The sequence below is a fragment of the Rhagoletis pomonella genome, unplaced genomic scaffold (genome assembly GCF_013731165.1).
Source record: "Rhagoletis pomonella isolate Grant_MI unplaced genomic scaffold, Rhpom_1.0 Rhpom_scaffold_01118, whole genome shotgun sequence".
In the NCBI taxonomy this organism is placed as follows: domain Eukaryota; kingdom Metazoa; phylum Arthropoda; class Insecta; order Diptera; family Tephritidae; genus Rhagoletis; species Rhagoletis pomonella.
The window spans coordinates 35,101-46,413 of record NW_023459672.1 but is presented as its reverse complement, the minus strand read 5'-3'; the positions used below and the strand labels follow the sequence as shown (position 1 = coordinate 46,413).

The following is an 11,313-nucleotide window of genomic DNA, read 5'->3' as shown; positions in this document are numbered from 1 at the left end:
TATGTATGCATGAATGTATTCTAATTGAGTATTTAACAAAACTAGCATGCCAATATTATGCAAATATATCTACATGGCAATACATGTTCATATATGTATATAAACCTACCAGCTTAACAAATACCAAATATTTACGTATACATAAATAAACTTTACCTTTTAAAAGAAAATTTTGTGCGGAATTCAATCTATGATGGAATAATTTAGAAATATTCAAACCCCGCAGCTGATTTTATTTTACTTTTTGATGTACATACATACATACATATGTATAAAAGTTTTGGTGAGGGTTAAGAAGAGATCTCTACATCTAATCAGCCCTCCAAAAGAGGAACTTTGTATATTAAGAGGCAGCCTTACAAAATAATGCTGACTGAGGGGGATTCTGAATAAGTTGGGGATATGGTTGAATGATCTGTGTGAATTTTGCGACTCGAACACGGAGACATCTTGGCATACATACATATTTGCATTGAGACTTACGCCATCTGCGGAAGACGTGAGGGGAGTCTAGGCCAATGTTGCTACAAAAATCGCATCCCAGCTCTTCGAAAAGCAATCATAAAACATAAATGTACACAGCATAAAATGTTTTTTTTTTTTTAGAAAAAAAGAAAGTTCGAAAAACTAACAGCTAGACTGATTAGATTAGATTGTCAAAACAGGATCCCAGCATCCATCCGGAAAAGCCCATAACGAACCGATTGGCAGATGCTGGGCTTCACGGTTAACTGACAGGGCGGAAACAGCAACGCAACAACAACGCGAGCTTCTCCAATACTGCAAAAAACACGAGCTTTTATCACTTTGACCTCGATTTTCTCAAAATCTTAAGCTGAAAAGCACAAAAACGTCTATTAAAAATAGCTTTAACATTTGCCGCCCCAAAATCAGTGTTGCACTGTGTTATTTTATGATTTTTATTTTTTTTGCTCAGAGATAAAAATTATTACTGAGTTTTATTTTCGACTTAAAAATAATGATTTTTATAAAATTGGAAAGGCCATACAGACGCAATGGTCTGAAGTTTTGACCTGCAAATTTGGGGCTTTCCCTACCTCTGAAAAGGATAGAGCGAAAATTACGCTGGTATAGCTTTTGAGATTTTTTGAATGATCATTATTTTTAAGTGAAAAAATAAAATTCAATAATTATTATTATTTTGGAGCGCAAAAATTAAAATCATAAAGTAATCATTATTTTTGATCGAAAAAATAAAAATTAAGCAATAATAATTTCCTCTGATCGAAAAATTAAAATTAAAATATTAATTTTTATTTTTAATCTTTATTGATTAAACTCGCAAAATTAAAAATCATTGTAAATTACAGTAGGACGTACGGACACTTGTTGATTTTTTTTGGTTAAAATTTAAAAAATAATGATTATTATCCGTCCCTGATTTTCATTTTGTTTTTTTTTTTTTAATTTGAAAAATTCTACCTCATCGTTTTTAAAGTGGTGCTAAGGTTTACGTGGCCAGAAATGTATTTTTCAACGGCTCCATCTACTATGTATCTCTCTCTTCGACGCACACTGGGCCCTTTCTCAATTTTAGCGCCTTAATGGCGTTAGGAGTACAAGCTTCCACTGTATGAACATTAAAATTTTAATTAACTATTTGCATACAAAATTACACTTTGTAATCAATTTATAATACATCGCCAAATTTTTTAGGAACACTCATATTTTTATCGTTTACGTCGTTAAATTAGTAGATATAAAATCTCGGATTTTTTATCAATATTAATTTGCAAGCGCACAATTTCTAAATGCCAAATGAAATTTAACATAAATTTTGTGTTTTTTGCGTTTTTTCACAAGTTTGACTGTCCGTTTGTTTGTTGATTACTACTGAACAATTCGAAATATTTAAAAACTGATTGTGAGTAAATAATAACGTGTATACACAAAAATGCAACCATACCAGTTTTATGCGGCTGCCATCCTCAGCATCAGCGTCTCCAGCAGCGACAACGACAACGACAACGACACCATCCAACATCTCCAAGCGGCAGCGGCATTAGCCCGAACTAGCAGCAGCCATCCGCCTCAGCCTCGGCAACAGTGGTGTGGTGGCACCAACACCATAAAGCTGCGCGTGCCGATCTTGAGTCGACGCGTCACTCACTCTATTTGCCAACATACTTGTTTTAAATTTTTTAATTTTCTTCTTATTATTATTATTATTATTACCAATCCATTTGCTACCGCGCGCTGTCTACGCAGATTTCCCTTATTTCTGCTGATTTGTTGGCACTGTTTATTTCGATTAGTATTAATTTTTTCCAATTCGTTTTTTCTCACTCTATTTTAGTTGTGGCCTTTTATATAGTTGTTGCCTTTGTTGTTATTTAATCATTTGTTCATTTGTTCGTTGGCCGCATACCTTTAGTTAGCTCGTATTAAGTTCGTATGCTTGACTTGCTGACCGGCTGGCTGGCCGTTTGATTGCTTAGCGGACTGAGGCCGACTGGCCGCTCACCTGACCAGCAGCTGGCCATTGGAATTGATGTCTGGTTGGCTTTGACTTTATTTACACGCACGCACCTGTCGTACGAACGAGGTCTGTCTGTGTTGGGTTGGCTGTCGAGTAGAGTCGGCCGTTTTGCTATTTATTATTTTACAATGTTGCTGTTATAGTCGAGTTTGTTGTTGTCATTATTGCTATTATACACAAGTAAGTAAGTACATTTGTTTGTACATATACCAATACGTTACCTGCTTTAGTTGTGGGGTTTTCTACCGCCTCAACATTGCACATTCTATCCTCAAAATTTATTTGTTTCGCTTGTATGCTGGCTAGTCCAGCCGCTTGGTCTGGCTCAACTGTTCAACTGTCTGCATGGATCACTGCATTGTAACTGCGTAATCTTCGGCCGGTATTTTCAGCTTGTACACTCTGTCAAATATTTATTGGTCTCAAAAGTGTGTAAGGACAAAAGAAGAAATTCCTCTGTTTATTTTTCTCCCAGAAGATCGAATAATTCTGTGGACCCTGTATGCAATTCAAAAGCAGACCACTCCCTCGACGAACCGTTTTTTTTTTATATGGCGCAGTGGATGATGTCGAAGAAAAATTTTTCAAGTCTTAGGTGCATTCAAGAGAACTATTCTACACAAGATCTACGGCCCTCTTCACGTCAGCGACGATTTTTATAAGGTTACCTAATTAAATTTGCAATAAAAAGCTATGCTTTACAGGCAGTAGTAGGTATGCCATCAGTGACTTCCTTGATATATATTTGTATATGTAGGTAGCTTTCCACAATTGGTGTTATATTGGGGGCTCTTAACTCCATTTGGTTAAGTCCTGCTATAACTCACTGGATTGAAAATGTTTTGACTTGGCGGTCAGTCATGAACTCAGAACTCCATAACTATAACGTAAACAAACCGAATTCGTGACCGATTTTCGGTTTTGTAGAATCTGTTTTCGGTCCTTTTGAACGGGTTTTCAATACATTTTAGTTATTTGTTCGGCCATTCTCAGACCATTTTCCGATTCTTTCGGAATCGCTTTTCGGTTCGTTTGGAACCAGTTTTCGGTTCTTCGTACTTATTTTTTCGGTTATTTTGAGATTAATAACCAATTCCTTCGTAGCCGTTTTTCGGTTCTTTTGTAATCGAGTTTCAGGTTTTCCGGAACCGTTTTTCGGCTACTGTAAGAACCGGACCGGTCGGTTCTCTAAATTAACCGGTTCTGCGGGTTCCGGTTCCTCTGTTCTGTCCATCACCAATGTACATAGACAACAATTTTTTAACTGCATTAGATTTGAAATAAGTCGAAGCATAAACCTGTGGTCACAAGCAATGACTGCCTAAGTCGACTTTAGAAAGAATGGAGTTATATATGCTATCGTATTCTTCAACCCCTATTCCATGCGGATGTGAAATCCTCATCTCGCCAGCTAGGAAACTTAAAAATATATAGGCGAAAATATTTTGGTGTCCCCATAACTTGGATTCGGACCATAAATACGTATTTACTCAATAACTCGGCTCGGTGAATACAAATCTTATGAGTATCTCGACTTTAGCGCCACCTAGCGGATATATTTTTCGTAAATAAATTTATCGTCTCACCCCCAGTATTTGTTTAAAGTTTCATCAAAATATGTAAATGTAGAATGTGTCGACTTATTGCGCCACCGAGGGGATTAAAATATAGCCTATGTACTCTTCATATTGGCTTGAAATCAGTTCATTAATTTTTGAGTCAAGTGTTTTACAAAGAAAACGGCTACACTTTTAACCGACTTACAAAAAAAAAGAGGTGGTTATCAATTCGTCGGAATAGTTTTTTTTTATGTATGTTACCGCATAACTTTGCACCAAGTCAGTCTCAGAGGTGGTCCCATACTAATGTGGTTTAGATCCGATCATTGGATCATGAAAACATTAACGGCACTCCTAAATTTCTATATGAGCATTGAAGTCGGTTTTGTTTTTTGCTTAAAAATTACTCGTTATAGATAATGTTGGTCTCTCTTTCAAAGCTGCCGGCACTTATTTCACAGAGTGTAAGTGCATTATTGTGTCTTCCAAGTCAAGTAGATATTTCCGCCGATTTGTGCTTGTTGCAGATTTTATAAATTCATAGCAAGCATTTGTCTGATGCGCTGATAGAGTGGTTTTGGTGGAAGCGTCGAATGATTATGTACATACATACATACTAGCTATAGTTGGTTGCTGCATGAGTAGCGGAAGATTAACCAGGCTCAGAAGCCAAACTACATAGCACACACACAAACATACATATACAGCTGTTGGTGCAATAAACAGGTGTAGCGCGTTGTATTCGTCGGCGGCGCACACGTGTGTCTTGTGCCACAAAAGTCAGGCGCAATGAAATGTGTAAAGAATAAATAAATTTTGAATAATAAATGATGTAAATGTATGTATATAAAATGAGGGAAGAAGAAGATGCTTGCATACTACATATGTACGTAAATAAAATGCACAACAAATAAATAAAGGAGAACACCGTCGAACAGCTGGGGAATGTACAAAATTGCCAGCAAACTTCCAGCAGCATTTGCAACATTTCGTAACTGTTAATGCAATACAATTGTAATGGCTTGTAAGCTGGTGGATTTATCAATTTAACTGCATCCATGATGGAAGAAAATGCCAATAATTCATTGATTAAAATGCGTTCGTCTTAATGGCTAAACTTTGTTCGAGTGAAATGTGAGTCCAACCACACCCCCTCCGCTGTACACCGCCGCATTTGGCGTAAGTTCGGAAATGTTTGTGCGTGCACCACACAAATGATTTATGGACTTTTCAACATATTGACTGGCGAGTATTTATTGCTCAAAGCTTGTCACACATTCGCATTCGTTCGCACACACACTCTCAATTACATATGCGAGCAGCTAAGTTATTTAGTCAGTACTCGTAAACTCCAACTCAAGGGATTGCAATATACATATAAAATAAATCCCACACGCAATTGACGGAAGTGTTGACCTTACATTTTTGTAAGGTATTAGTGTTTTGACAATTTAGCCTTTCAGCTCGACTTTGGTTTTTGTTTTTTTTTTTTTGCTGATGCGAATATTTAGGTCACAGCTCAGTTTTAGCAAAACAAGTTTGCTTAAGTGAAAATGTGACAGCTGCACTCTAATCTATTTTAACTTTTTTTTTGGTTCTTTGTTTATTTTCTTGAAAGCTTGACAACGCCGTGGACATGCAGTCGAGCCAAAGTTTTGGTCACTCAAAATGTGAAAGTGGATTTTTTTTAGAAAGATTTATGCGCATTTTTGCCTTGTAATGTTTTGTGGATGGAGGAGTTTTTTTTCATGTAACCTGCTTAATATTGGCAGTTATCAAGAAATCTAACAGTATTTACGCTGTAGCCGAGTGGCAAGACCGTTTCGAAGGACTTGGATGCGAGTGATCCCTGGTGCGAGCAACATCGAAAATTAGAAAACAGTTTGTTTTTTTTTTCTAATAGCGGTCGCCCCTCGTCCGGCAATGGCAAACCTCCGAGTGTATTTCTGCTACAAAAAAGCTTCTCATACTCATCCTCATCCATTTGCCGTTCGTGCCGTCAAAACGCACGCCACAAATTGGAGAAGAAGCTCGACAAAGCACTAAGCAAAAGTGTAAGCGCCAAATGTGTATTTCATTTATTTATGCGAAGGCTAAGGAGAAAGAGTGGCGTATGGCATTTGAAGTATGTAGCTTACTTCCGCCCCCGTTAAGTTCGGTTTAACGTTATGATATAAAATGATAGAAAAGAGAAAATATATTATATCACCGAAGATAATACATTTTATTTAAAAAAGAGGCTCGAATTTCAACTGAATTTGTTATTTCAATGTAAAAAAAAACAACTTAAATAAACTTTTTACATTATACCCCCACCTTAAAAAAAAAATAAATTGTCAGAATAAAAGACCAACACTCTTTGTTTCATCTCAATGTCTTATAGAAATATTTCATTCATCTTTGTTTTGTATTTAGCAAATTTTCACTTGAATTTGATTTTTATACAGGTGATACCCCCTTAAAATTATAAAGCTTTTTTCAACCTGTTTAATATATTTCATTAAAGTAACTGTAAAAATTTAATTAGACTTTTCAACCCCATGTAAAAGTATTTTCGAAATACATTTTTAAACATCTCTTTTTTGACTTGACATCATTTTGTAAATGTTTCATTTTACTAATTGATTAAATTTAATTTGGACAGTTTCGAAACAAAGCTTCATCAGTTTTGTAAGACTTTATTTAACTTACAACATCCTTCAAAATATTTTCAAAATAATGCTTTTTAAATCTAATTCGTATGACACCCATATTGTAATACTGTATTCAACTTATTGAAAATTTGAATTGAACTTTTCAAATATGTCGCAATCTTAATTCTGCTAAACATGTTTTCGTTATAAAGCTTTCCTAAATCTCGTTGATGAGCATCCATACTTTAAAATTTCGGCGAGCTTAAAGTTTAAAGTAGAATTAAACCTTTTAAGCAGGTGACATCCCTTTTCAAAAACTATGTTATATGTTAATTCCAGTTCCAGTTCAGGACTGTGCGCGTATAGCATAGGAGGATTATATGTGTAATTCTAAGAAAATTTGCCGAAGAAACCGTGGGTATAAAATTAATTTGGAGTTTATCAAATTGCGAAAATAGATTTCGAAGAAAATGTGAATGTGTCACTTTTGCGCCCGCTGGTGAAAGTTTAAAGAAAAAAGAAAAGTGCAGAAATGGATTCCTCATACCATAAAACCCATCACAGCGTGCTGTTATACAAACTTTCAGCCTTTCTTTACGACACTACAGCAAAATTCTAAGAAACCTATATGCGCAATTTGGTAAACTCCAAATTGATTTTAGATCATTGGTTTCTTCCGAAAATTTTCTTAGAACTACACGTAGAATCTTTCTGTGCCATAGGCGCATAGACCAAAACATGTCCAATTTATACATTTTGATCCGTGCTAATGCTCACTCACAAACTTTCACATTCATAATATTATTTAGTAGAATTTCATTTAATTTGTCAACTAAATTTCAAAACTGTTGCCCACCCTCACCAAAAATGTTTTCCAAATAGAAACAGATTTGGTAAAAACTCTCTCGCTGAATACCCGCATTAAAATATTTTACTTTATTTGTTAACGTTATTGTTTTGTTTGTTAACGGCGTTCTTTGCTGCGCCTTAAACGTATTTTTGTGCTGTTTGGTACCCGTTTTTAATACGTATTTCATTTATTTAATAAATTTATTTTAATTACATTTTTCGGCAGTAAATTTTTCTAAACCTCTTCAGTCTGATACCAATATTGCAATATTAAATTTATCTTATCAATAAAATTGAATTAAAATTTTAAATTTTCGGCTTAAAGCCTTCTTAAATCTCTTTCTTTTGACAGTCATATTGCAGTATTTGCTTCATCAAAATTTTCACAATTAACTCGAAACTTGGGAGGTGTACGAGTCAAACGGACCTCAGATTCAGATTCAGTGGATCGAAATACATGTCGGTAGGTGAGTCTGGTTAAAAGCACGCACCGCATTTTTTTGTGTGCCGAATCTGAGGTCCGTTTGCCTCGTACTCCTCCAAAATTTCGAAAATTTCGAACTTCTTGCCATATTTTTCGTTTGTTTTTTGTGCCGGTGTTATTAACCCATGTAAAGAACTTAATTTTAATAAATTTAAATGGACTTATTCTGTCAGTTTTAGTATCAAATTAAACGTTTGCCAGAATATGAGGCAAACCGATGATTATCTCCTAGAAAATCTGGACGTTTTGTTGCATAAAAATGTACAGATATTACGTATACGACCCGTGATCCTAATACTTATATGCCGTTAGCTTTGAATGGCTCAGTCGGTATTCTGCCGGCTGCAAGAGCCATGTAGTTTTAAAGCCTCATTATTGCTGTTCTTATATCGCTTTATTCGGGTAAGACACCGTTAGTTGCATTTTGCTCAAGGTACTCACATGCCAACGCGCGTGTATAACCACTTGATAAATATATACAAAAAGTAATAGGTGTGTACTGCGACCTAACTAAACTATTGCTCGCCCAATTATTCACAACACTTCATCTAGTCTCACAATTTCCAACAAATTTAGAAGAGCTTCTGAGGGCGGGGAGTATATGCCCTCATCCTCTGGCCACATTTAGTCTCAGATCTTCTCTCGTCCACTCATCTCGTCCAACCTGAGTCTCAAGAACGATGTCCTCTTAGTAAGCGGTGTCTCATGGTGGTGATAGTCCCCAATTTCCCTTTAAGCATGTTAATTGGAAGCATGTTTCTCTTGACATGGTAACCACTCCAGTAAGCTTTTGACTTCGCGAAGTTCTGTGATGGTTCTGCAGTGGTGTTCTCTCGTTCCTGAGCTGTTCGCCCACTTCAATGAAAGGCTCAGGCCCTGTGACAGTTGAAGTTGCAACATTCCTGACTAAAACGTCCGCTTCCTCGTTCTTCCAATGGATATCGGAAGATACGGATAGTCCCTGCCCTAATACATACTAGAGGGCTGCATGAATGCATTCAAAACGGCTTTTGAATTATTCATATACAAAACGAATGAATGATTTTGGCTTAAAATTTTTTTGAATTTGAGTGAATAGTTGTTCTGATGTTTGTGTCGACATCACAATATTCAAACAAAGTGAAAATAAATTGAATTGAAATAAATGACAATTTTTTGTATGAATATCCAAAAATATTTTTTCTATGCACATATGTACAAACATACAATGTATGTATGTATGTATTGCTGCGCTCCTATTACATACGAAAAAACTTGTTTGTAGAAAAAAAGTTTTACCGAAATGAGTTTGAATGATTTGAATGTTTTCCATTCATTCATTCACATTCTTCCATTTGAAGGTAGAAAATATAAAACAAAATGTATATTCATAACTTACAAAATTCCAAACGCTGAGTGTTTTGTATGTGAAGTAAAATATTCAAATCTACTCTACTCTGTTTGGCTAGAAGTTTGAATGAATTCATGCAGCCCTCTAATACATACCCATGCACCTAGAAACATTGCATTTTAAATGAGAGCTTCTAAAAAATACCTAATTTGATATACCTTGAACTTAGCTACAGACTATAGAATTGGACTTAAAAAATAATCATTTCAACTTATTGTCTTTTAGTAGTGAAAACAAGCAGCAATAACTTAAAATTGGGTTTGAAGATTTTCCTTTGAACTAGTGGCCGGTATCTATCTCAATTAAGTAAAAGAAAATGTATATTTTACAATGAGTGTACTTTTTTTGATTAACTCGGCCAACTATTACTCACATAAATAGTTTTGCCAAGAAAAATCTATTATTTTGCATAAACATATTAAAACTGATATAAGTCATAAAGAGCTACATATATATTGTATGTACATACATATGTACATATGTATGTATTTCCGTTAATCCCTTTGTGTCGAATCAAAATCACATCCGGCTATAAATAAATACGCATTTGCTTCTTTTACTGAGGTCATTTGCAACTGTCAAAATGCGTAGGTGTTTTTTTTCCCCTTTATTCGCCAAGTGGGATATAAAACACGCACACAACCACAACAACAACCACATACACATGCAAATATGCGCCCGCCATTGACGTATGTAGATATGTATGTATGCATCAGTTACCAATTGTCCCAGTTTCTGTTTTGTTTGTTTTGTGTGTCATTAAGTACGCCGCATTCTAAGCAAAAAAAAAAAAAAGCCACACAAACGCCAAACACTTTCTGATAAGCTCCACTACGCGATAGAACTATGGACTGTGACGTAGAAGTTGTTGTACTTGTATATTGGCGGCTTGGTTGGCTGTTTTCGCTTCCGCTTTAGCTTCTGCCGCCATTCCATTCCATCAACCTGGCTGATGGCGACTAACTAGCTTCGTCATTGGCCTTGCGTCACAGGCTGAGTGTTTATTTGATTGCTTATTTGTCTATTTGCCAAGCTGTGTATGTAGTGTACATGTGAATGTGTGCAACGTCCATTGTGCAAAAATAAAACAAAAGATAAGTTAGATCGTGTTAGTACATGTCCAACAGTTATCAAACGATGGCAAGCGCCAGCAGACCCAGCCTGGTGTTGGCCACATATATAGTACATACTTACTTACATATATGTATGTATGTATGTATAATTTCGCTATCTTATCTGCATGCACTTGTATGACTTGACAACATCGCAGACAGTTGCATACCTACATATATGCATGTACATTAGACTGGTCCGAAATAAGTAAAGTCGGAATTTTAATGCTCTCACCCCCTGGAATTGTTCTATATCGAAAAAAGTGTACCCCTATTTTTTTAATTTGAAATCAAAAAATATTTAGAGGTCGCTCAAAGTTTTCCCTGTATTTTATATGGGAAACAAATCTTTTCGTGGAAATGGTATGAAATTCTTGAAATTTTTCGATCGGAATCTCTTCAAGAGACTTCTAATAACAATATCCAATTATTTATTTAACCATTTTATATCACAAAATATTTGTTGTTACTTTTTTTCGTGCATATTTGGACCACCCTAATGTACATACAAACTTTTGTGATAGCGAAATACTGTGTTGAGTTGGGGGGCGAATGATAAGTAAGTCAGTGGATCGTTTGCAGAATGAATGGGCAAAAAAAGCACACTGAAAAAAATTAGTGTTGCAAATTATGGCCTGACATACATACATATGTACGTACAGTTCGTACATGTCTGTGTCCATATTCATGTCTGCTCTTTTTAATCACAATTTTCCACTTTATTTCTTATGAGTCATTGCACTGCAGACTGAAGTGTATTATTACTCTTTAAATAAAGAGAGTTCC

At 35.5% G+C, this 11,313-nt stretch overlaps 1 long non-coding RNA gene across 1 annotated transcript; it reads right to left on the bottom strand.

The window, feature by feature from the left end:
• Positions 1 to 1,654: 1,654 nt before the first annotated feature.
• On the bottom strand, positions 1,655 to 2,801 carry LOC118751960. The gene is made up of 3 exons (XR_004994615.1): positions 2,722 to 2,801; positions 2,197 to 2,667; positions 1,655 to 2,132 (listed from the first exon to the last, which is right to left on the bottom strand). It is a non-coding gene; the product is annotated as an uncharacterized LOC118751960 (long non-coding RNA).
• Between the last annotated feature and the right edge of the window lie 8,512 nt (positions 2,802 to 11,313).